Source organism: Microtus pennsylvanicus, chromosome 5, assembly GCF_037038515.1.
Source record: "Microtus pennsylvanicus isolate mMicPen1 chromosome 5, mMicPen1.hap1, whole genome shotgun sequence".
In the NCBI taxonomy this organism is placed as follows: Eukaryota; Metazoa; Chordata; class Mammalia; order Rodentia; family Cricetidae; genus Microtus; species Microtus pennsylvanicus.
In genome coordinates, this window is record NC_134583.1 from 48,331,230 (window position 1) to 48,358,519 (window position 27,290).

The 27,290-nt window shown below is 41.5% G+C and overlaps 1 pseudogene; it reads right to left on the reverse strand.

Annotated features, from left to right (window-relative positions):
* Window positions 1-3,298: 3,298 nt before the first annotated feature.
* On the reverse strand, window positions 3,299-5,601 carry LOC142851312 (SH2B adapter protein 1 pseudogene; annotated as a pseudogene).
* Between the last annotated feature and the right edge of the window lie 21,689 nt (window positions 5,602-27,290).

The following is a 27,290-nucleotide window of genomic DNA, read 5'->3' on the forward strand; positions in this document are numbered from 1 at the left end:
AAAAAAAGGCTGCCTTCAGCATGGAGTATCAGTTGTAATCGGTTTCAAGCTGCATTCTGAGTACTTGGTCAAAATAACAAGAATGAGGGTAGCATAGGTAACCCTCATACACTCCTGTATGGCTCCTAGCCTGTTCCTGGCCCCACTGAAACTGGGAGGCCACATAGCTGACAAGGACAAGATCACTGGAGCCTTCAGACTCCACAGGGATGGGATGCACTTGGAAGTGCTCAAGCATATCGAAAATGGACTGGAATAACAGATGTTGAAACTGGCAGTGACTCTCCTCTTTCAATGACAAACACAGGTGCTTAGCTCTGCCCTAGAAGTTGAAAGTGAGAACATATTCACCACATCTTGTCTCACATATCAGGAAGGCACTATGGGAGCCATGGTGTGGGAGGTACTTCTGTCTGTGTATTGCTTTTATTGGTTAATAAATAAAGAACTGCTTTGAGCCTATGGCAGGGAAGAACAAAACTAGGCAGGGAAAGCTAGGCTGTATGCTGGGAGAGAGAAGGTGGAATCAGAGAGACTCCATGGAGCCACTGCCAGAGTCAGACATGCTGAAACTTTGCCAGTAAGCCATAGCCTCATGGCGATGCACAGATTACTAGAACATTAAGATGTAAGAGTTAGCCAATAAGAAGTTAGAGCTAATGGACCAAGCAGTGTTTTAATAAATACAGTTTCTGTGTGATTATTTCATGTCTAAGTTACCTGAGCGCCGGGAACCAAAATGCAGCCCTCCTTGTAACAGATTGGCATCCATGTGGCCAGCTAAAATCCACTTAAAAACCTGAGAAAGCTTAAAAAGTAATTCTAGACACAAAATTACAGAGTTTAACACAGCTTCTTGCTGTTTGCTGGTGGTATGCTGTGGCTCTTTTAAGAGAGGTTTTGCTGATTCAGCTGAAGCAAAAAAAAACATGCAGTTTTTAAATGTGGCTTCCTGGGCCATGCTGCCAGCATGAACTCTGGCTAGGAAGCATTTGAATGGCATTTGTGGGCCCGAGTGTTTGTGTGTCCACTCAGGTTCTGGAGGAAAGTAGCTGAGACCATGACCATGGCTAAGCACTCCTCACCTGGGCAGGCAGCAGGATCAGGCCTACTAGGTGTGCACAACAGGGGAGCATGGCAGATTCCTGTCGCCATACACAGAGATATTTTCAGGCCACACAGTGCACAGGGTGTATTTAGCTATTACTAAGATAAAAAGGGGGGTTTATGTGCTTCATGCTCATTCTGAGTTAAAGTGCTGAGCATGGCTCTTACCTGGTGGCCCCAGAGCTGGCAGTAATGGTATCTCCACCATTTTAAAAGTGGAGAGAGGTGGAGCCAGCATTCAAAGCAGCTGCAACTAAGCTGCTTACCATTTTAAAAGCTCTTTAAGACAGTAAAGAATTAAAGATAATGCAATAAGGACAAATTCAGACATAAAAGAACTCTAAATGGGTCACAGTGTTTGATAAATGTATGTGGTCTTGGGAGAGAGAAGAAAAAGAGTATAGAGAGTTGAAAAAGAAGTAAATCATTTAAATAAAAATGTCTTTAAAGAGACAGAGTACAGATAGTCATAGATTAAAAGGAGTAAAGAAAAATTAAGCCACATAAAGATGAACTATACACAAAGAGTCTGAATTATGTATATTATTGTGTTTCCTTTGAATTTTTTGAACTGTGAGGGAGCTAAGTACAGAGAGATATTTCATTGTATGGGCTGCTAAGCTAAACCAGCATCTATATTATAAAGGTATCATGACTTCAAAATTTGGGTCTAAGGATATGTTGCTTTGGAAAAAATGATCTCCTTTTGTTTCTACAGAGGATGAGAACCTGTGGATTTATTCCAGTCTAATACGGTTTGATAGATCACAAGCCCCCGAGAAGTTGCTGTGAACACCCTCAAAAAAAATTACTTCACCCAATAAATAGCAGGAAGAAGTTTGGACAGAACTGTGCCCATATTCCCAAATATTGTTTGTAAATGTTTCTTTATATTTAAAGGGGAATATGCTATAGAGATTTACATGGGTATGGATCTTGGTTTATTGATGCAAATTTAAGGTCAATCTTGTTATATGTATATTTCTGTTCTTGATTAAGGTATTGTGATTATGTAGTTAATTTTAAAATATAATGTATAATTAAGAAATATAGGTTAATAGTCATCTATAATAATCAAACTTGTAGTCATGTTAGTTAGATTTTTCTAGATGTATAGAGATATATTTCAGCTAGATAGGTATTCTTCAAATCTTTCAGAGACCTTCAGAATATTGCATTTAAAATGTTTAAGAACTTAAAACTTTTCATGACAGTGAGACACATCTGCCCCTGGCAGCAACAAGCTGTCTCAAGTGGAAGATGGGTTTTGAAGAGGCTCCTTATGGAGCTGGTTGACCATTTGGAAAAAAACTGCTCTTGCCTGAATTGCTTGATAAACTGAATATGCAGGACCCACAGATAAATGATGGCTAAACTTCCCTAAAAGTAAAACAATCCTTTGGGGTTCCTGCTTCATGAAAGAGTCTGCTAAACATTCTGCAGGACACACACACACACAAACTGTTATAGACAAACTGCCAGTATAGGTGGAACTGTCTTTGAAATTTCCTGCTTTGTGAAAAAGTCTGCTAGATATTATGGGCCTGTAGGCTGAATATGGATGCCCCAATGGTACAGAAGAACTTTGGGTGACTGTCCTGGCAGTGAGATGTCTCTGTCAATTATAGAGTTTTCAAAGTTGCTTACAATGCACTTCCTGTTTACTTTGGTAATATTATATCCTTCTGGAGTCTTTGATGGAGTTGAAGAATAGATAGTTATAGGTATATTTTTCCTTAGTTATGATAAATGATAAAGTAAATATAAATATTGTAACTATAATTCTTGCTTGATAACTGTTTTGTTATATGTAATTTACCATGTGAAAGCCTTCTTTTTTTTTAAATTGTAAAGGGGAAATGGTGTGGGAGGTCCTTCTGTCTCTGTGTTGCTTTTATTGGTTAATAAATAAAGAATTGCTTTGTGTCTATGGCAGGGAAGAACAGAACTAGGCAAGGAAAACTAGGCTGTATACTGGGAGAGAGAAGGCAGAGTCAGAGAGATGCCATGGAGCCACTGCCAGAGTCAGACATGCCAAAACTTTGCCGGTAAGCCACAGCCTCATGGCGGTGCAGATTACTAGAAATGGGTTAAATTAAGATGTAAGAGTTAGCCAATAAGACCTAATGGGCCAAGCAGTGTTTTAATTAATATAGTTTCTGTGTGTATGATTATTTCAGGTGTAAGCTAGTCATGCAGCCAGGAACCAACAAGCAGCCCTCCTTGCAACAGAGCCAGTGGCTCCTTCCAGTACTAACTGGGCAGCCTTGAGTTGAGAGACCTTGCCATAAAACCGAGGATATCCTGGGAGGGTCTGATCCCCCTCAGCACCTTCTGACTCTCCCTGGAACAGGAATGACCCTGTGGCTGCTTCTGCAATATCCAGGGGGAGTGGAGGTGGTTGAGAGGCAATGAACTGTCCCTGCTCAAGGCCCTTCTTCAATATGAGTATGAGGGGACAATTTCAGAGGAAGCAGTTCCATTGAGTCAAAGTGGGAGCAGCAATGCAGGCAGAACTAGGGGAGAAGGATGATGATGGCCTTTCGGAAAGGCCTCCATAAGACCCCTGCAACAGGCGATCATTGCTCTTGCTGGGTCCCAGCAGCAAATCCTGGCTGGGCAGACTCTCTGAATGATTAAGGCAGGGCAACTCCAGGCTGTCTGTGTTACCCTTTGTGAGAAAGGTACTCCCAGGGGCCAGGAGAAGGGTCATAGAACATGGGCTGATAGCAGGGCAGAGTCCAGGGCTTAGGCACTCCTGAATATCAGGCACCTGGGCCTTCATATCCAGTGTATCACTATCTCCATAATGTACTTTGAAGGGCCTTCTACTTTCTAAGGGCCTTGTGGTAAATGTGTTCTCCCTATCAGTCATCTCTAGGTTTGTGGCTGTGCAGACATCATTGAGAATAGAAAAGGGAATGCTGAGTAGGGGGCGGGATGCCTAGGGTGGTATGAAGATCTCCAAGCAACTTCCTCCTCCTCCTTCACTTTGGAGTAGGAGGACATACTTCTGCCACTGAGACTGCCCTCCTCCCCCTGAGGTCATCCCAGGTGCCCCTTTTCCATGACCCACTCCTGCTGAATCAGGGGCAGTTTCTTCAGCCCCCATAAAACTGAAGAGCCCTTCTCTCTGTACTGTTCCTGTAATGGACTAAGTAAAAGTGCTGTGATTCCCCAAGTATCTGCAAAAGCAGAAATGCTGCAGTTCCAAGTGGTGGCAGTGGGCAGAGGGTCCCGAGAGCAGCCAGTCCCAGGCAGGGAAGGCACAGTTCCCCAAGTGGCTACAGTGAGCCACAAAGGGCAGCGAGTAATGTGAAGAGGGACAGACAAATGGGCACGCCACAAGACCATGCAGCAGGTCTCCAAAGGAGACTGGTCTCAGGCAGGGAGCAACATAGTGGGCAAGAGATAAAGACATGGATAGGCACACCATGCAGAGTGAGGTTGGATGTTTATTTAGTGGGCTAGGGAAGGAAAGGGGAGAGGGGGTAAGCAAAGAAGGGGGAAGAGCAGAGAGAGAGAAAGAGAGAGAGAGAGCAGGAAGAGGAGAAGTGGGGGAGAACAGAACGAGGCAGAAGCTGTCTCTTAGGGGGAAAGACAGAAAAGAGCGGGGATTCAGGCTGGAAGCTGAAAATCAGCTTGGGGGAAAAGGGGAAGTGGGCATAGATTGTCTCTTAAAGGGACAAAGCAGACCATTACATTCACTGCTCTGCCTTTCAAGGTTCCCTCTCCACTACTCAATCTCAGCCTCTCAAAGTGGTGAGTTCGTTTGTCCCCAGTGGATGTGCCGCCACTAGCCAATCCCCTACCAGCTGTCCCAGCACCACCAGAGGAATTGGAGTTGCTGTTTCCACCTAGGACTGAAGGGCCTGGCGTGGTCTTCAGAGGCCCAGCTGGGGAGGAAGTGTCAATGGCCCCTTGCCACCGCAGGATGCCTTTTACAGAACTTCTGACTGAGCGACCCACTGAAGGGAAGGAAAAGTAAAGTTTCTTAAGGCTTTGAGGATGCCATAGAAGAGGAAGAGACTGAGGAAGGAAGGGGCCAGCTACGTTCTCAGAAGATAGAGATGGGTCCATCACAGCCAGGACCCTGTGCACCCTGCAGATGTCAAGGGACAAGTCATGTGGTGGTTCAGTCTCCACACCAGGACTCAGTGGGGCCAGGACAGTCGGGGAGAGAGAGCCCAAGGCACAGGCCACCTCAGCTTCCAAGTGCTACAGGAATAGCTCAGCAAAATGGCCAGAAAAGGCATCTTCTGCTCCAGGCTCTGCATATTGTGGGTGGGAAGCCAGGCAGAGGTGAAAACGGCAGGCAAGATCCAGGACAGCAGCCCTCACACGGGACTCACAGAACTCTTGCGGACTTGGGGGAGAGGGTGGTGGCAGCGCTGGCAGAAAAGGGAAGGCCCCATCCTCCAGGAAAGGAGCACCATTCACGATGGGCCCCAGGAGGAGTCTGTGAGGAGGGGCAGCAAAGAATAAAGTGGCCATAATAAAGCAACAACTGCATCTTGGTCCCCATTCTCAGCTCCAGAGGCAAGCTAGTGGAAGTAGCCGCCATCTGAGGAGAATGTTCCAATCCCAGAAGGGAAAGGGGATTCAACCACAGTCAAATGGCCAAAGCCTTTTTGTGAATTAAGAGACAAGCCAGCTCCCCATGGCTCTTAACTGCAGGCCTGTAACTGGATTAGTTGGGACGAGAGACTAGGAGCAGAAGTCCAACAGTCCACACTCCAAAGAGCAGTCGGGACTCCCGGGAAAGCAAAAGAGTCTTCAGACAACCTCAGAGTGGCCCTGGGGCAAAAGTTGTCAGTTGCTCTCAGGCCACAAGGGAGTCCAGCAAGGACAAGGAATGAAGTGAAAGCACTGTTTGCGGACCCAGTGTGCTGTTATTGTGAGGAACTTCCACGGTTTGTTAGGCCATACATTTATACAGTGTGTCCAGGTAAAAAGGACCTGTCTGAGGGTCCTTTATTAGTTCCACCTTCTGGGTGGTCAGCCCTTATGTGGAGGTACTGGGACAAACTGAGTCACAATGGAGAATTCCTAACCAGGACAACCAACAGGAGAAAAAAAATATAGGGATAGGAAAGAAAGCTCTGATTCACCAAGGGCTTGGAAAACAAAAATAGGGGTCAGCTCATGGAAAACAGCTAAAGGGGCAAACTCAAGACACCAACGGAGAATTGGGATGGGGACAGCAGCCGGAGCAGCAAGAAAGAAAGAAAAAATCCCAAAAGAGGGTAAGGAGAACTCAAAGAGAGAGCAAAAGGAAAGGGTCAATCCAGGTCAGGTGCAAGTTGTAGTTTTTCAGGCTTGTTACTGCTGCCTGTTGTGCGATCCATTTTCCCAGGGGGAAGACACAGATGCAATGACACAGACCTTGACAGATTCCAATGCAGAAACCCTGTCTCGGGAAAAAAAAAGGTCAGGGTTTTTTATGGGGTTAGCAAAATTAAGCTGCCTCAGGAACATTTCTGGTTGGTCCTTCTGAAATTGGCAGTCACTGCTGGTGTGTTATGATTGGCTAAGAGCACATATCATCAGTTACCAGGCTTTTGGTCTGCTGACAGATGTCTTGGCCAGTTTTGCTTACTCATTGTGAGCTTGTGTGTGCTTGCTTGTGCTTGCACAATTGCCCTACCTCAACAAAGGAGATTAGACTCAGAAACTTATTTTGAAAAGAAAAAAAAGGGGAAATGCTGTGGGACAATGCTTTCACACACTGTAAAGATTTGTCACTCACTTTATTGGTTCAATAAAATGCTGATTGGCCAATGGCCAGGCAGGAAGTATGGGCTGGGCAAACAGATTAGAAGAATTCTGGGAAGAGGAAAGGCAAAGACACAGTCATGAGGGGGATGCAGAGGAAGCAAGATGAGAATGCTGCACTGAGAAAAGGTACCTAAGCCATGTGGCTAAACATAGACAAGAATTATGGGTTAATTTAAGTTGTAAGAGCTACTTAAGAATAAGCCCGAGCTAAAAGGCCAAACAGTTTATAATTAATATAAGCCTCTGTGTGTTTCTTTGGGGCTGAATGGCTATGGGAATGGGTGGGACATAAACTTCTGTCTACAATAATGATAACTTTAAAAAGCTTCTCTATTGTTAAAAACTTTAAAAGAAGTTTAGTTTTAATTATACAGGTGTGTGTGTGTGTGTGTGTGTGTGTGTGTGTGTGTGTGTATTGGTACTATGGAGTACAGAGGCATCAGATCCCCTGGAGATGAAGCTACAGGTGGTTTTGAGTTCCCTGCTTCCCAACAACCCCCACCCTGTAGGTCCTCTGCAAGAACAGTGTGTGCTCTTAGCTAGTGAGCCATCTCTCAAGCCCCTAATAAAAAACTTCTGGTGTCTATCATTTGATATTGTTTTCCAATGTATGGACTTACTCTAATTTCCCTAACCATTGTACAAATACTAGACACGTGGCTTATTCTCATAAATGGTGCTTTAGTGAACAATTATGTATTTAAATCTTTGACCTCATTTAATATCATTTCTTTATAATCTATTCCAGAAGTTGAATTCATAGATCAGAGGTTACGAAGATATTTAGAACTCTGGGAACCTGTACCTAGAATGCTGTGCAGGGGGCATTATACTTGTAAATTTGCCAGGATTGAGCATGTTGTAGTCTTGCTAGAATAATGGGTAAAGAATAACTATTATTGTTTCCATTCAAGTTCTTGTTCTAAATATATTAATATTAGGATTACTGTGTTATTGTACTCTATCCCCTAGTTATCATTTGTCCTTCCATCTGATACCATGTTTTGGGGTGTGTGTGCACATGCATGTATGTGTGAAAGAGATACAGGGAGAGACAGAGGGAGACTGTTATAGGTACATGTGTGAGTAGGTATATGTGCATGTATATGAAAATACATACATATATGTGCACTCTAAAGCCAGAGGAGGCTGTCGGGTGTCCTCCCCACTTCTTTTCCCTTGGGTCAGGATCTCCCCCCTTGAGTCAGAATCTCTCAATGAATCTGCAGTTAGGCCATGGGCAGCAAACCCCAGTGACTTCCCATATCTGCCTCTCACAGCCCTGAAATAACAAGTATATGTGGATATAAACTCTTGTCATGCTTATGTAGCAGTTTTATTCATCCACCGAGTCATTTTTCAAGCCCAGGATTCGTTTGTGATACACAGGAATCCTATAAATTTCTTTAGTCTAATTAATATCTCCTCTTGAAACATCTTCTAGTAGATTTTCAGTGTCTACATTAATAACAGAAGTAGGATCAGGGATGGAGATCAGTTGGTGGGGTTCTTCCCTAGCACACACAAATCCCCGGATTTGATCTCCAGTACCATGTACAGCTAGGCATGGTGTTGCAGGTCTGTAATCCTAGCACTCAGGAGGTGAAGGAAGGAGGATTAGAACAAGTTTGGGTTTCTCTTGGAGTACATCGTCACCTTGAGTCCAGTCTGGGGTATGTGAGACCATGTCTCAAAGAGACACTAGAAGTGAAAGGGAAGTACATATTCGCTTGATGTAAATTAACTTTAAATCTGAGCTCGATGATGCACTGTTTCATAGTACAAGAAACAATAGCAAAGATAAGGGTGATCTAAAGGGGTTAAATCAGCTCCCTTTAGAGGGCGGGGTTTGCCTCAGGCGAATCCATGCCAATAAAAGGTGCGCGGAGAGGCGGCTCGTCCCTTTTGTTCCTCGCTACCTGTGCTACGCTGGAACTTTGGTTCAGTAAGTTTAACAATAAACTGGTAAATATTCTTTGATATCTGCATTGCCTTTATTTTGTGCCGGTACATCTGGCGCCCAACGTGGGGCTTTGCCGAGAACCGGCCCCGAATTGGAGTCTCTTGCACCCCGAGCCGCTGCAGCGGTCTCTCTGGGCGCACGCTGAAACGGCTGAGATTCTGAGTGGCTCGATTTTCCCTGCTGCTTGTTAGAGTATCAAGCAGTGAGTTTGATTCGACAAAGCCTTTTTAACAGCGCCTAAGCCTCTGTTCCGAGCCGCCCCGGCCAGATTTCCCGTGCGCAACCGCCCGCCGGCGCGCGCGCTGCCTGTGTCTGCTCCCCCTCCCACCCCCACCGCCGCCAGCGCTCAGGTCACGTGACAGCGGCCTGAGAGCCCCGGCAAAAAATACTTATCAGCTTGGTGTCTGTTTCAATTTTGTTTTTGAGTCCTTTTATTTCAGATTTAGGACACGTGGATTCAACTGGGCTCTTTCGCCACCACTGGCAGGAACCAGTTATTACAGGTAAGAGAACTTTTTCTTTTCTAAATAATGTCTGACAACGTGACCGCAGCCTATTTCAATAGTTCTTTTGAATGCACCATTTGGGAGATCTTACAAGAGGTGTCTACCACACCACATATATGGATATTCCTGGGATTCTTAATTTTCCTTAGCACTATTTGGTTTGATAATAGGAAAATGATCAAATCTCTTAAGGCAGAGGTTGAACGTTTAAAAACTATTGAGAATGACAACAATCTTCTCAAAAATCAGTTTGAAGTTCTCCAGGAAGAAAACAAATCTTTGTTTAACATGACTCGGTTAACTGAGCAAAATCTAAAAAAAAGTACAGGTTGATGTTAAGGAGAAATTCATTACTATGGAAGAAGGAACAGCTGAATTGGATCGTAAGTTTCAGCAGTCCCTTTCTGATGTTAAGGAGAAATTCATTACTATGGAAGAAGGAACAGCTGAATTAGATCGTAAGTTTCAGCAGTCCCTTTCTGTAGGAACTGAAACGTTAACTGAGAGAATCAAAACTGCTGAATGTGACAATCGAATTTTGTCTAAAGCGTATGACAGATTGGCGGAAAGATTGTCAATACAAGAAGGCACGGTTTATGCCATAAAAATTATGTCCAAAGATGACAAGTTATCTCTACTGGACAAATTTCATACTCTAGAATCCTCAATGAAGGCTTTAGAACATAATTCTGGGCAGGAGATTCAGACATTACAAAAAGCAATGGTGAATAGAATTGAAAAGATTGAGGAATTTCTAAATTCTGATGAAGAAGAGCAAAGGGTAGAGAGGCAAATTTTAACTACATCTGTGGATAAATCCCTCTGGGACAATTTTCACAAAGCTCTACCTACAGCTCTACATGCCTTTCCTGTAATAACAACAGAAAAGGTGGTTGGTTCCAGAAACCCTAGGGTCATCAAGGAAGATACATGGGAGCCTGTCCGTATGAATGATCTCAAAGAAATTAAACAGGCCATCATGTCTTTTGGGATGCACTCCCCTTTTGTTAAAGAGATGCTAAAATCTTGGGCCACAACAAGCAAAGCAACCCCCTTGGACTGGCTCCAGCTGAGCTCCGCGGTCCTTGAGAGTGGACCGCACTTAAAATGGAAATGCTTATTCAGGCAAGAGGCTAGACTTTTAGAACAGCAGGAAAAGGCGAAGGGAATTGACGTTTCCCTAGATAAAATTCTAGGTGAAGGGCTCTTTTCAGACCCTCAGGAACAAGCTAATTTGGATGAAACCATACTCTCCATGTGTACTACAGCAGCCTTAAGGGCTTGGGACAGAGTACAAGACCCAGGACAGAGAATGGAATCATTTGTCACAGTTAAACAGGGTCAGAGAGAACCCTTCAGTGACTTTTTACAAAGATTAACTAAGGCTGTACAAATGGGGATACCTGACCCAGAAGCAAGACGTATAATAATTGAGTCTTTGGCTTACGAAAATGCTAATGTGGAATGCAAAAGGATCTTGAGGCCTTTAATGTTCAGATCAGCGTCCTTGGAAGAATGGGTCTTGCATACACTAGATGTTGACACATTTGACTATGGCACTGAAGCATGGGTAGAAGAAGCAATTTCCAATGGTAAAAGGAGACACCAGAATACCAAATGTTTTAATTGTGGCAAAATGGGTCATATGAAAAGGAATTGTAAACAACGGGTTTTCAGAAATAATAATAATGCGTCTTCTAGAAATAACAGGAATAGAAGGAATCAGCCTTCAGGTTTATGTAGAAGATGTGGGAAGGGCAGACATTGGACGAATGAATGCAGGTCTACAAGAGATAGACAAGGCAACCTGATACAGACGGGAAACGTGAGAGGGGGGGCCTCTCAGGCCCCCATGGCAAACATGGTTCAGACATTCCCAGTTTCTGCAGAGAACATGCCTCGTCAGGACAATTAGAAAGCCACATGCCTACTGTTACAAGCAATAGTAATCAGAAAGATGAGTTACGTGTGTTTTGGCAAACTTCTATAAATGATCAAAGACCTAAGCTGAGAGTGTGTGTAAATGGCATTTTTATTACTGGCCTACTGGACACAGGTGCTGATGTAAGTATCATTACCCCAGAATCTTGGCATCCATATTGGCCTCTTCAGAATGTAAATGTTCAGCTCCTGGGAATTGGAACCCTATCTCGAGTAAGACAGAGCACGAGATGGGTTGAATGTATAGGGCCTGAGGGACAAATAGGAAAATTAAGGCCTTATGTAGCCAATATTGCAATGAATTTATGGGGTCGTGACCTATTACAACAATGGAATACTCAAATTAACATTCCTGCTACTTCTAGAGCCCATATTTCTGAAAGGAATATTAAAAGTTATTACAAAAGGACAAAACCGGCCATTAGGGCTGTGCAGGAACAAGCAATTGATGTCCCTTCAGAAATACCAACAGCCTTGCCTCTAAAATGGTTGACTGAGAAACCAATATGGACAAAGCAATGGCCTTTAGCTGAGGAAAAGCTACAGGCTTTAGAACAGCTGGTACAAGAGCAACTAGATGCTGGACATATAGAAGAATCTACCAGCCCTTGGAATTCTCCTGTATTTGTGGTTAAGAAAAAATCAGGTAAATGGAGAATGGTGACAGATCTCAGGGCCATCAACAAGGTTATTCAACCTATGGGCCCTCTGCAATCTGGAATTCCGTTGCCCTCTTTATTACCAAAAGGATGGCCTCTCATAGTTATTGATTTGAAGGATTGTTTTTTCACTATATCTTTGCAAAAAGAAGATAGAGAAAAATTTGCCTTCACAGTGCCTACTTATAACAATTCTCAACCTTCGAGGAGGTACCACTGGACCGTCCTCCCCCAGGGTATGTTAAATAGCCCCTCCCTGTGCCAATATTTTGTGAACCAACCATTGCAAATAATACGCAAGAAATTTCCCAAATCTATTGTATACCATTACATGGACGACATATTGTTATCTGATTCAAACATAGATACCTTGAACAGGCTGTTTGAAGAAATACAGATACTGTTACCTAAATGGGGATTGCAAATTGCTCCTGAAAAGATTCAGAAGGGAGATTCTGTTAATTATTTAGGTTATAGAATAGGTTTGCAAAAAATTAAGACACAGAAGGCACAAATTCGGAGAGATCACTTACGGACTCTTAATGACTTTCAAAGACTGTTAGGAGACATTTCCAGTTTACGACCAACTATTGGGATAACACCTGATCTAATAATTCATTTGAACAAGACCTTGGATGGTGATAAAGATTTAAACAGTCCCAGAGAATTAACAGCTGAAGCAGAAAAGGAACTGACAATGATTGAGGAGAAATTACAACAGGCACATGTGGACAGAGTGAATCCAGAGCTCGATTGTATTCTCGTCATATTACCATCGAAAATTTCTCCTACAGGAATTTTAATGCAGAGAGATGATATTATCTTGGAATGGATCTTTTTACCACATAAACCAAGTAAGAAACTGAAAACTTATGTGGAAAAGGTCTCTGAGTTAATTATAAAAGGCAAGCTGAGACTTCGTCAACTAGCAGGCATAGACCCAGCAGAAATTATAGTGCCTTTCACTGCTGATGAACTAAAGAAATTATGGGAAGATAATGAACCATGGCAAAGAGCTTGTGCTAATTTTTTGGGAGACATTAATAACAACTATCCAAAAAGCAAGCGGCTCAACTTCATAAAGAGAACTTCTTGGATCCTTCCTCGAATAGTCCGTGATGCTCCAATAACTGGAGCCCGTACATTCTATACTGATGCCAATAAATCAGGGAAGGCAGGTTACAAATCAGAAGACTTGGGTAAGGTGGAACAAAGTCCTTATGATTCTGTCCAGAAGGCAGAATTATATGCCATTCTTATGGTACTAAGAGATTTTAAAGAACCTATTAATATAGTTACTGATTCACAATATGCAGAAAGAGTTATTTTACATATTGAAACTGCTGAATTTATACCTGATGATACAGAACTAACCTCATTGTTTATCCAGGTTCAAGATTTGATCAGGAACAGGCTTTGCCCTATGTACATAACACACATCCGATCCCATACGGGTCTGCCAGGTCCTCTAGCACAAGGTAATGCAGAAATTGATCAATTATTGATTGGTAGTGTGCTTCAAGCCTCTGAATTTCATAAAAAACATCATGTTAATAGCAAAGGTTTGAAGAAAGAGTTTTCTATTACATGGCAACAAGCTAAGGAGATTGTGAAGAAATGCCCTACCTGCTCTTTCTATAACCAAACGCCACTGCCAGCAGGAGTTAATCCAAAGGGCACTCATAGAAATGAAATCTGGCAGATGGATGTGTTCCACTTTGCAGAATTTGGCAAATTGAAATATGTTCATCACACCATCGACACTTATTCAGGCTTTCAGTGGGCAACTGCTTTAAGTTCAGAAAAAGCTGATTCAGTAATCACTCATTTATTAGAAGTCATGGCTATCATGGGTATACCTACACAAATAAAGACAGATAATGGTCCTGCTTATGTCTCTAGGAAGACTAAACGGTTTTTTGATCATTACAATATCAAGCATGTTACAGGTATACCATACAATCCTACAGGTCAAGCAGTCATAGAAAGATCAAATCGAACTATAAAGGATATGTTGAACAAACAGAAAGGGGTGGAAAACACCCCTAGAAATAGGTTACATAATGCTTTGTTAACCTTGAATTTTCTCAACGCTAACGAGAAGGGAACGACGGCTGCAGAAAGACATTGGATAATGGAAAAGTCTGCTGAACTAAATCAACCAGTTTATTTCAAGGATGTATTAACCTCACAATGGAAGCCAGGAGATGTGCTGCGTTGGGGAAGGGGTTTTGCTCTTATCTCCACAGGTGAGGAAAAATTATGGATACCGTCAAAATTAATAAAGGTTCGGTTTGAGGAAGAGAAGTCACTTGGAAAAGATAAATAACAATTCATTCACAAGGATGACCGACATACAGATGGTAAGGATTACTAATAGGATGGGGGCAGGGTTCTTTTCTTATCTCCACAGGAAAATATTCATCTCCAAAGAATTTGAGGGACCCTGAATATTTAATTACTGATGGATGGAAAATAGATACGACCCATTAAACATCAACAATAAAATTCTATACGTATCGTAAGTATTGGTTTTATATATATTTATTTATATTTATATGTTTTATTGAACACTTCTTTATAAATGTGTAGAGCTGGTTTTGGAGTTGGACTATGGCTCAGTCCTTCTTCAATTCCAAGCCTGTTGATAAGAGATATTTCAAAGTTTCTGTCTCAGGTCAGGAGCCATGAAATGGGACAGAATAAGAATAATTTTATACTTGATAAACTTTCTTTGCCTTCCCTCACATCTGTGTCTTTCTTTATATGTCAGTATAAGTCCTTGTTGTTAATGTTTAAATTTCCCATAACAAGCAACATATTTTCCTACAGTAATTTTTGAAGTTTCCAGGATGAAGATGGGGCCCCACAACACCAACTCAATCTGGTTTTTATGACGTCATGAATTTTTTTTTTTTTAAGCACTAATTTTGGATCTGTTTTTTGGTACCAATTGCAAGAGACAATTTCATATGATGCACATTTTTGACGATGCTCTGGCCGGACCTTCTCGAAACACACAGAGACTAGTTATAGTCTTCTTAAGTCAAAGGTTAATTTGGGAATTTTACCATCGTTTGCTTTCACAGGGGCCCCTAAGAAGAACGTCGCCCCCATGTCAGCTAGAAGCAATCTAAGAGGACGACGTCCCCTCTCCCAACAGAGTTTGCCCACAGGGTTAGGGACATCTTTTAGTGGTTGGTTTAGGGGTGAGGGGACGGGGAGATATTGTATGGAATTAGGGATATATATATAAAAAAAAAAAGAGGGGGATTAACTGGGTTAATGGGATGATTGGTATTTGTGACTTACTGTTTTTAGAAAATTATGTTGGTACTGTTTTTTGTATATTGATATATTGAATATTGAATGTGAGTGTTCCTACCTCTATTTTGGTATAAGAGTATGCTTATATTGTATGGATACATCTATCATATCACAATGTACATTTCTACCTCTGGTACTATTTATGTAATAACATTGTTTACATTTGATAAGTAATGACATTGTTTACAAGTGAAGATCATTGTCTTCATACATTGCACAATTGTTTATTCCCTTAGTTTTCAAATTAGATAGGTATTGAGAATTACATGTTTGTCATATTATTTGTAGGTTAATCAGGTTTTTTAGATACATAGAGATTATTTTCAGTATAGATAGTATAATCTTCAGCCTCTTTGAAGAGCTGTAGAAAATGGCCTTTAATCTAACCTAGAATTATGTGCCATTGAGACACAATTTACTCCTGGCAACACCACTCTACTCCCGAGAGAACGTTGAGCACCAAAGACACTCCACTGGGAGCTTGTCTTCCTGGCAGAACTGGCCTTTGGGTTAAGAAAAACCCATACCTCAACTACTGACTAAGATATAAACAGGATTGTCTTATCTTGCCAAGACAGGGTAGGATAATCCTAAGAAAGTTCCTTGCATTTGAGAATGGTATGTCAGTTATGTTAGGCCTTAGCCAAAGTTGGTTGACTCAACATTGCAAACGAGATTTTGGGTGATTGCCCAGGCAGTCAGTTGTCTCTGTCATTTGTTGCACATTTTGGATATCTCTTTTTTGTTAAGTAATATTTACTCCCTTCTCAGATCTTTGATGGAGTTGAAGATTATTTAATTGTAGTTACTCTTTAGCAAAACTTTTGCTCTCAATATTGTTTGTTATATTTATCATTTGTTATTATTGTTATAGTTATATTTGGTTTAGTTGTGTCTTATTTAGACAAAAGGGGGAGATAAAGGGGTTAAATCAGCTCCCTTTAGAGGGCGGGGTTTGCCTCAGGCGAATCCATGCCAATAAAAGGTGCGTGGAGAGGCAGCTCGTCCCTTTTGTTCCTCGCTACCTGTGCTACGCTGGAACTTTGGTTCAGTAAGTTTAACAATAAACTGGTAAATATTCTTTGATATCTGCATTGCCTTTATTTTGTGCCGGTACAGTGATCAGTGTCCCTTAGCTGTCCGGTCAGTGAGCACTGTGTGCCCTTCTCTCTCCCCTGCCATCTATAGTGCTGTGAATGGCAGGACCCTGGTTTCCCAGGACTGCTTATCTGTGAGGGGCTCACGCGATTCCTGCAGTGTCACAGTCACCGCTGTAATCACTTTGGATTTCTGTCTCAAACCTTTAAAAATGTCTCCTCCAGAGGCCTGCTGTGGGACTAGGGCAGCAAAACTTCCACCAACCACTCTGCCAGCCTCACATGGAGCTGTGGTGTGTGATAATGAGGGGAAGAACAAGGTCATCTGAGGACAGGAGCATGGTCCAGGAAGGACAGCCTCAGAGTGTGCATTGCCGCCATGAAACCTGCTCTGTCCTCTCCAGAGAGGATGCTCCTGTAGATGTGTCGTCTTCTGATGCCTCCTCCTCCCCTCTCCCTCCCTTCCTGTTAGCTTCCCCCCTTTCCTCCTGCAGTTCTCTCCTAAGTCACTCAGTACTCTCCCCCTGCCCTTCCTCAATCAGGAAGTTTCCTTACTGCTCCCACATGAGAGGCTTATCCTTTGCATTTCATCAGCTCCAGCAGTCTCATGTGCTCCTGTGTGCTTACTGCAGCTGCTCTGGGCCCAGCCCATGCAAGGTTAGAAAGAACAAAATGGGAAAACTGAAGAGAAGGTAAGATTATTAGAGCAAACCAAAAAATGACAACTTAAGATGCAAACATAGCTCACAGCGACATTACTTTTATTTTAGATAATACAGTATGACAGGAGAAAAAACGATTTGTGCCAGCTTGACTCTGGGCCCTGTCCACTATTGAGCAGTAAGCTTACCATTATTGCATTAAGAAGTATTTACTTGGCTCTCTTTGCCTGGTCTTTTCTACAGAAGGAGCCACACTGTCTATAAAAGACTTTGCAGGATGGATGTTCCCTGCAGCAATTAATTTGTGAGTTAGTTTACCTCACCTCAAAATGGTGTGCTCCCCACCTGCCTCCAAGATAACTTATATTTCTAGAGGATTCTCAGTCTCCATGTTTGCTTTGATTCAAACATAACCCTTGCTTTTTAAAGAATTAGTCTATACATTTAGACACACATATTTTAAATTAAAGAATATGTAGGCTTAAATTTGCTTTTCAGAAATAATGGAAAATGCAATTTTGAAGCAGCCTTCTCTATATATTCATGGAGATAACAATTGGAAGGATTCTCTTTACTGGGAATCAAATACTGAAATTATTATATTAAATATATGATCAGTAAAACCAGCTTGCCCTGGGACGAAACTTAAAAGAACATTTTCTCCTTGTGTAAACAAAATCTATTTGTCCTCATGGCCTTGTGTTCATGTATACTGAGGTTGGGGAAGACAAATTATTTACATGAGGAGATCTGCCGGTAGGAAAATCTGCTGGAGTTCATTTTGATGCAAACTTGAGGCCCAGAACTAAAAAATGACACAAAGGTTCCAGGGTGTAAAGGATATCTCTTTACACTGTGTGAATACATGTCACTATGTTTTGTTTAATAAATAAGCTGACTTGCTAATAGCTGGGTAGGTAATGGTTAGGTGGGACTTTCAGACATGAAGAGAGCATGAAGAGGAAGAAGGAAAGAGTTTTAGGGTTGTGAAGAGACACAGAGAGAAGTAAGATGAACTTGCCATGTTGAAAAAAGCAGCCACAATGTAGCAGTGTGTAGATATGAAATAAGGGTTAACTTAAAATATTGTTGTTAGCTAGTAGCAGGTCTGAGCTATCAGCCAAGCATTTGTAATTAATAAGTCTCTGTGTGATTATTTGAGAACTGAATGGTAGGACAGAAAAGTCTGCCTATAGTATAGTTCTGAGCTGTGGCAGTATAAAATACTCAGCTTCAGGATATCTTTGGGATGTACCCATGCAACAGATTTATACACCCCATGGTTGGTAGAACTTTGAAGAAAAGCTTGGTCCATGTTGGTGAACTGAATGAGTATACTGCCATAGCAATGAGGAATCTGCATGGACTCTTGCCACAGACACAGGTGGGCACTCCCTGGCTCATGATTCCAGTGTTGGCATATTGAAGTAGACTCTGGTACAGTGGAGGCTCTGGGGCAGATATGTTTTCTGAATTTTCTTCTTCAGATACTCCAACTGAGTGAACCTCTAGTGTTCCTAAACACTTGGGCACATTCAGGGGCTTCAAGAAGAAAGTCTGAGTTTTCCAGAGTGGCTCCAGTAATATACCTGTTTTCCATTTCCATGGTCCAGCCTATCACCAGTTGACTGTCAACTTAACAGGATCTAGGATCACCTGGGAGACAAGCCTACACACATACCTGTGAGGTGTTTAGATTAGGCTAGTCTGTGCCTTGCTTGTGATGGGCTGTCTTTTTTATTGTTTATATAAAACTTCCAAATTTCAGCATTAAATTAACAAAGGTCACAATTTTAGAAATAATACTAAAGCAATGTTTTGATTAACACTTCTGCAGTTCAAACAGAGGTTAAAGAGGTTGAGCGAATCATTAACATTGTTAAGTACAGTTCTCTCAGAGATGGTTGCAACAGCTTAGTGTGAGAATGAGCTTAGTTTTATCTTAGAACCATGTTTATAAATAGTGAGAGTGGGGTGTCTGTGTATGTGTCCTGTATCTGTGATGGATCATCTTGATGAGGTTAGTCTACCCTAGTTTGCTTTCACTGTCAGCTTGATACAGTCCAGGGGTGTCTGAAGGAGTCTCAATGGGGGAGTTGCCTAGATCAGAGTCGTCTGTGGGTATGTCCTTAAAGATATTTTCTCTATTGCCAACTGATGAAGGGGGCAGGATGACTATCCCACTGTGGGCACTGTGATCTTTAGGGAGGTAGATAGACCTGGGCTATTAAAACTGTAGCTGAAGGCTGGGCATGGTGATGCACATCTATAATCCCAGCACTTGAGAGCCAGAAGCAGGAAGACAACTGTGAGTTCAAGGCCAGCCTGATATGTATATTCATCTTCACAGTGAGAGAAGAAACAGAGAGCTGATTGAGTGCCTGGAAATGAGCCAGGAAGCAGTGTTCTTCTGTGATCTTTGCTTGAGTTCCTCCAGTGTAGGTGGAGACTGCTCGTTCATTCCCAGTCACCCAGACCTGAAATAATCACACAGAAACTATATTAATTACGTTACTGTTTGGTAAATAGCTTAAGCATATCTCTAGCTAGCTATTACATCTTAAATTAACCCATTTCTATTATTCTATGCATTGTCACATGACTGTGGCCTACTGGTAAAGTTTCAGAGTATCTGTTTCCTTCAGCAGCTACATGGCGACTCCCTGACTCTGCCTACTTTCTCCTCTATTTCTGCTTGGAATTTCCTCCTTTGTCTATTCTGCCCCACCAGTAGGCCAAACCAGCTCTATTCATTAACCAATGTGTTGTAATTGGGAGCAGTGGGGCTGCGTCCCCGGCACCCGGCCGCCCACATGGCTAGCTCTAGGTTATGCCCCAAAATAATTACACGGAAACTGTATTCTTTTAAACACCGCTTGGCCCATTTCTATCTAGCCTCTTCTAGGCTAGCTCTTGCACCTGGACTAGCCCATTTCTAATAATCTGCTGTAGCCCACGAGCTGGCTTACCAGGAATGATCTTAACCTGCGTCAGTCTGGAATGGGAGAATCATGGCGACTCCCTGACTCAGCTTCTTTCTCCCAGCCTTCTGTTCTGCTTACTCCTCCCACCTATGTTTTAACCTATGAGGGCCAAGCAGTTTCTTTATTGCTTAACCAATAAAATCAACAGATTGATATATGACACTCCCACATCACTTCCCCTTTTTCTGTTTAAACAAAAAAGGAAGGCTTTAACTTTAGCATAGCAAAATTACATATAGCAAAACAGTTATCAAGCAAGAATTACAGTTACAATATTTATATCTATTTTATCTTTTATCATAACTAAGGGAAACTATAACTATCCATTCTTCAACTCTATCAAAGATTCCAGAAGGATATAATATTTCCTAAGCAAACAAGAAGTCCAAAATTCTAGAAATGACAGAGACATCTCGTTGCCTGGACAGTCACCCAAAGTTCTTCTGCATCGTTGGGGCATCCATCTTTGGCCTACAGGCCCATAGTTTCCAGCAGACATTTCCATGAAGCAGGAAATTCCAAAGACAGTTCAGTCATTATCTGTTGTGTCCTGCAGAATGTCTCGCAGACTCTTTCATGAGTCATGAACCCCAAAAGACCATCTCACCTTTAGGCAAGTTCAGCAGTCCTCTCTCTGTGGGTTCTCTGTGTCCATTTTATGCAACAGTCCAGGCAAGAGCAGTTTCTTGCCCAAATGGCTATCAAACTCCATAAGGATCCTCTTCGATGCCCATCTTCCTCTCGAAGTAGATTGGTGCCGCCAGGATCAGATATGTCTCATTGTCATGAAAAGTCCTAAGTTATTAAAATATTTTAAATGCCATATTCTGTAGCCTTTGAGAGATATAAAGAATGCCTATCTGAAATATATCTCTATATATCTAGAAAATCTAAGTAACATGACTACAAACTTGACTATTATTTATGATTATCCATCAACAACCTATATTTCCTAATTATACATTACATTTTAAAAATGAACTACACAATCACAATACCTTAATCAAGATCAGAAATACATATACATATAACAAAATTGACCTTAAAATCCATACCAATGTAAATTATTCATATCTATATCATTTCCCCCTTTAAATGTAAAAGAACATTTATAAACAATATTTTGGGAACATGGGCGCAGTTTTTTCTCTCCAAACTGCTTCCTGCTGAATGGGGGTGTCGTTAATTAGGTCTTTCATGGTATAACCTGTGTGTTAGTTTCATCTCAGTTGGCAGTTGAGCGAAGCAATTTTCTGAAGATGTTCACAGCTACTTTTCGGGAGGTCGTAGTCTATCATACCAAATTGGGATAGAAGAAATCCATAGGGTCTCGTCCTCTGTGAAAACAAAAGACCCTTTCCAAAGCATCATATCCTTAGACCCAAATTTTGAAATCGTAATACAAAAAAAAAAGAAAGAAAGAAAGAAATCGTAATACCCTTATATCCATTTTGGTTTAGCTTGGCAGCCCATGTAATGAAATGTCTCTCTGTACTTAGCTCCTTTACAGTCAAAAATTTTAAAGAAAACACAATGTACATAATCCAGACTCTCGGAATTTTCCATTTTTACATGGCTTATTTTTGTTTATTTATTTTAATCTCTTAACTATCTGTTATATGTCTCTTTAAAGACTTTACCTTTTTTTTAAACCATTAAGTTTATTCTCTATATTTTTTTTCTTCTCTCTCTCAAGCCTACATACATTCATCCAACAGTGTGGTATTTTATGTCTGAATCTGTTTTATTGTGAATCTGTAACATTTTTTTTACTATCCAGGAGCATTTCTTAAAATGTTAAGCAGTTCTTAAAAACTTAAGTTGCACCATGTAGGGGTAATACGGCATTGCCTGTTTAATGCCGTCTAAACCTTAACTGCGCTATTATTATGGTAATTATGGAAGTTCCTGCCTGAGGTCAGCACAGTTCAGCACGGAGCAGCAGCTCATGCCTCAGATCCATTTGGTGCCCCTGAGCTGAGCACAGTTCCAGGCACATAGCAAGACCACATTGGCAGCGCAGTCAGCAGTTTAATTCTGAGACTGAGTGTGCAGCACAGAAACTCTTTTCATCCAAGTTACAGCCAAATCTGACAAGCAGAGCACTGTGCAGTCTGAAAACATCTCTCTATATGTCGGCAGGAATCCGCCATGTTCTTCCGTCTGCCTAAGCCTGATTCTGCCTCTGCCCAGGTGCAGGCGGGGAGCACTAAGAGCCATCAGCATGGTCTCAGAGCACTCTCCTTCTGATCCCAAGTGGGAACAGAAACATCCAGTCCCATAAAATCCATTGAAATGCTTTAAAGCCAGAGTTCACGCTGGCAGCACAGCCCCAAGAAGCTGTGCTTTAAAATGACGCAGCTTTTTTTCTGCTGCTGTTACCGAATCAGGAAATCTCTCTACATCACGCCAACAACAAAGAACAAAACTCTGTGTTAAACTATGTTTTTTCTCTGTTTAAAATTAAGCTCTCTCAGGTTTTTAAGTGGATTTAGTCCATCACGTCTGGGTGCCATCTGTTGTAATTGGGAGCGGCGAGGCTGTGTCCCCAGCACCCGGCCACCCACATGGCTAGCTCTAGGTTATGCCCCAAAATAATTACACGGAAACTGTATTCTTTTAAACACCGTTTGGCCCATTTCTATCTAGCCTCTTCTAGGCTAGCTCTTGCACCTGGACTAACCCATTTCTAATAATCTGCTGTAGCCCACGAGCCCTGACTCAGCTTCTTTCTCTCAGCCTTTTGTTTTGTTTGCTCCTCCCACCTATGTTTTAACCTATGAGGGCCAAGCAGTTTCTTTATTGCTTAACCAATGAAATCAACAGATTGATATATGACACTCCCCCATCACCAATGGTTCACAGAAATTAGAGGGGAATCCCACATCACTCCAGGTCTTTATCACTGACTTCCCTCAGTGGCAGATGGTAAAACGTAGGATGAATTAATGTCTTCCCACAAGTGGTTTTTGATTATGGTGTTTATTACAGCAAAGAAAATCAAACCAGGACAGTATCCAATCTTTCCTATAAGAATTAGCTTTATTAGGTTAACTGAGGTGGAAACCTGCACCAGTTTTGAGGGCACCATTCTCTGGAGTAGGATGTGTGTGTGTGTGTGTGTGTGTGTGTGTGTGAGAGAGAGAGAGAGAGAGAGAGAGAGAGAGAGAGAGAGAGAGAGAGAGAGAAGAGAAAGGGGGCTGAACACAGTATTTATCATTCTCTACTAAATAAACGTGGACAAAATGACCAACTACTTGAAGCCCCTGCTGCCTTGGCTTTCCTGCTGTGATGGGCAGTATCTTAAACTGTGAGAGGAAAAAAAAACGCTTCCTTATCTAAGGTTCTTTAGGCAGAACATTTTGTCACAGCAGTAGGAATAATAATTGAGACAACTCTAAGTGAATCCATGTGCTTTTGCAAACCTCTGCCTTGGTGACGCTAGTTGACCATTGGTGTTTTTCTGCTTTGTTGCTTTTCCAGCTCCTGGTGCAATCCGGCTCCTACAAAATTCACTCTTGTGAGTGAGAGTTCACTTTTTAAAATGTAAGTCAGCCTTGCTGCTCTACTGCTTTAAAATTCATTCACAATAAAATCTCCAGCTGGGCTAAGAGATCCCATAAGGTTAGACCTTTCTAGTCTCTCATCCTTTCTCGTCTTTTCCATTAACTAAGATACTTTCTGCTTGTGAAACAAGGACGGCCATCCCCCCCAAGTGTCGGCACACTAGTTATTACCTATGCCTGCAATGTATTTCTCCTGACTTCTGTTTCCTCGGGGAGTCCTCAGGTTCCCCTTCCCCACAACACAATGGTTTTATTAATTATTTGAGAATTTAATACAGCACTCGCTGCTCATTCTTCCCAGTCTACGCTCCTACCCTTGTACCTCTCCCAAAAGAAAAACCAAAAAAAGCCCCACCAAGTCCAATCTATGTTGCCCATCTACTCATTGTAGCATGGCCATTCTAGTGCCCAGCCCCTTAAAGAAAACTGAGTCCTTCCCCATCCCTCTTTGCCAGAAGCCATCAACTGTGAAGAGCATTACTCCAGCATCATTTTCACAGTTTTTAAGGACTCACCAAGTTAAGGCAGCCACTTCTGTATGATTCTTTTCTGGTCACCATTGACTAAAATAGTCACTTATTTTATGGTTTCAGTTTCAGTTATCTGTTGTAAACTGTGGTCCAAAATCTATTAGATAAAAAGTTGGAAGTACAAAACAATGAAATCCTAAATCATTTTAGTCTGTTTTACCCAAGATGTGAAACATCCCATGGCCCAGTAGTGTGTCCGTGGGGTATATAACTCCTGCCTGCTGATAATTCAGGAGCCATCTCAGCCATCAGACCACTTACTGCAGTATCACAGTGCTGTGTTCAGACTGGGGATGCTGGCTAATGTATAAAATACCTTGTTTGTTCCCCAAAGTCATAAAAACAAAAACAGAACCACAAAGGAGGCTGTGTTTGTGTTCAAAATAATTCTTGTTTTTTTAATGAGGTCCAAGACAGTAATCCTGACAATTTTACTATACTATATTATTGTACTTATTATATTTTAGCATTTTGTACATATTTTTATTTGCTTTAATTAATCTCATATTACAACTAATTTAAAAATGAAGGTTTATTATTTGTTTCTATGCATGTATAGGATCTAGGATGTTCACAGTTTCAAGCTTCAGCTTGGGTCTTGAGAAGATATCCTGAGTAAATAATTGAAAATTATTGTATCATCCAATATTTTCTTAGTTATATTTATTTAACTAGCTATCTGCCTATGACTTCTCTAGTCTAAGATAGCTTGCAGTTTATAGTCTAGCTTAAGGGTGAATGAATGGATAACTGAATGACTGTGTAGCTGTGAATTCATTCTTGTAAGTTTTTTCCCAGGACGGAGCTGCAGTTTCTATAGGGATATGCGTTTTGATGATCCTCAGCTTCTAGAAGAAAACCTAGCACATAACAGTCATCTGTTGAATGCCAAATGAATGAGAATGCTGCAATGAATAACTGGAAAAGTGCAGGAGATATGCTTGCACGCATTTCTTAAGACTATTAAAGAATTCCATCTCACTTGTGATGCAAAAATGTTTTTAGTGCTTTAGTGTTCTCTGGAGGCAGCCACTGCGCAAAGGCTTGGTCAGTGGTTCCTTTAATAAAGCAGCCTTCTCAATTGTACTGCACTATTTCTATTTTATAGATGAGCAAACAAGCACAGAAAAAAAACTACATAAATGCTACTAAAGCCAAAGAAACGGAATCTCTGATCATTTGATAGTTGTCATAAAGAGTTACTGCTATCCCAGACCAGTAAAGCATGCCTGTTACAATTAAATATTTCCAGCTAAGGCTCTATGCATTTTGGAAAAATCGCCACTATGTTAAAATAAATGATAGAAACCATCCTTTCTTCCTCTTTCTTATTCAGAAGAAAGTGTTAGCTTTTATTTTATTTTGTTTTGTAGAAATGGTTAACAGCAAATAACCAGATTTAAATGATGAAACATGGGAAGAAGCATGCTAGTGTTCTAGAATATATAGGTAATAATGTAGAACGCCTTCCAACTTGGAGAAAGGGAGAGATAGAAAGACATAGCTCTTACTAAAGAACACTGGCCAGGCAGTGGTGGTGCCTTTAATCCCAGCACCCGGGAGGCAGAGGCAGGTGGATCTCTGTGAGTTAGAGGACAGCCTGGCCTACAAGAGCTAGTTCCAGGACAAAATCCAAAGCTACAGAGAAACCCTGTCTCGAAAGATAAAAAAAAGAAAAAAAAAGAACATGGAAAAGAGATAGTAGAAACTAATTTATAATCTCTCAGAGAGAAAAACTCAGACATTTTCCTTTGTGAACTGGATTTTGTGCATATTTCAAGCACTTCACCAACTGAGTTACGTTTTCAATCACAAAGAATTCTATTTTTCTGCTAACTAGCATTTTCATGGTGCCTATTCAGAACTGAATGATGTTGGGACATATGACATGTATTTGTTGAGTGGGATATAAATCTGAGGCTTCATGAGACATGAGAGAATTTCCCAGTAATAATTGTCTTTTTTTTCTTTTTGAGACAGGGTTTCTCTGTAGTTATGAAGCCTGTCCTGGAACTAGCTCTTGTAGAGAAGACTGGCCTCAAACTCACAGAGATCCACCTGCCTCTGCCTCCCGAGTGCTGGCATTAAAGGTGTGCACTGCCACCGCACAGCTGTAATTGTCTTTATAAATCTGGATGTCAGGGTAAAATCTGAGTTCAAGGTGAAAGTTGGGAGTCATGACATCCCATTTGTAGGTACAAGTTTTTCTTAACTTCATGGAGTGTCTGACTTTCAGGAGCATCTTCTTTGGAAAGTACTTCCCATCTCTCACTTTGAGAAAAGCTGGCATTTGTGTCTTTGTGGCTTCATCACAGGCAGATGGAGATTGGTTCTAAACTGACCTGCTGGGCCTGGCTATGAGGCTTTCAGAAGTGAAATCTTGATTAAAAGTAAATGTTAATTGAAACAGTGAATTATTAATGTGCTTTTTCATAAATGATAAATGCTGCTGCGGCTTCTTTACCCTGGTGACATCATAAAACTTTCCACAAAATTGCTGGGTTTGTCCAAGGGAAACAGAAAGAGATGGCTGCATTTGATGGTGTTTGTATGTGATCTCCGTATGTTCTGTGCCCAAACCTGACTGAGGATTACACTATCTTTTCTTCTAGAATCCTGTAACACTCAGACAACCTAGAAAATCATCTTTCCCATAGATGCAGAACATTTCAGGCCGTCTCATCCAGTATCCTCACTTCAGTTCGCATCAGTAGCTGATGACTGCCAACTTTCACCTCAAACTCAGATTTTACCCTGAACCTCAGATTAATGAAGACAATTAGTTTACTGAAAAATTGTATCTGATACCATGGAGCCTCAGATTCATTCTTGTTCGTGCTTGTCAGGTACCTGCCGTATGTCCCAGCATCATTCAATTCAGGTAGGCACTAAGACAATATTAGCAGGAGAATAGAATCCTTTCTGGCTGGAGATGTAAGCTGAGTTAGTTGACTACTTGAAACATGCACGAAGCCTCGGGTTCTATACACAGCATCCCATAAAAAACTGGCCATGGTCGTGGCCATACAATCCCATTATCTGCCTATAATCCTAGAATTCAGGCAGCACAGGCAGGAGAATCAGAAATTCAATATCATCCTCAGCCACACAGTGGCTTCAATGCCACCCAAGGCTCCATCAGACACTGCCTCAAATTGAAGTTTCTAGAA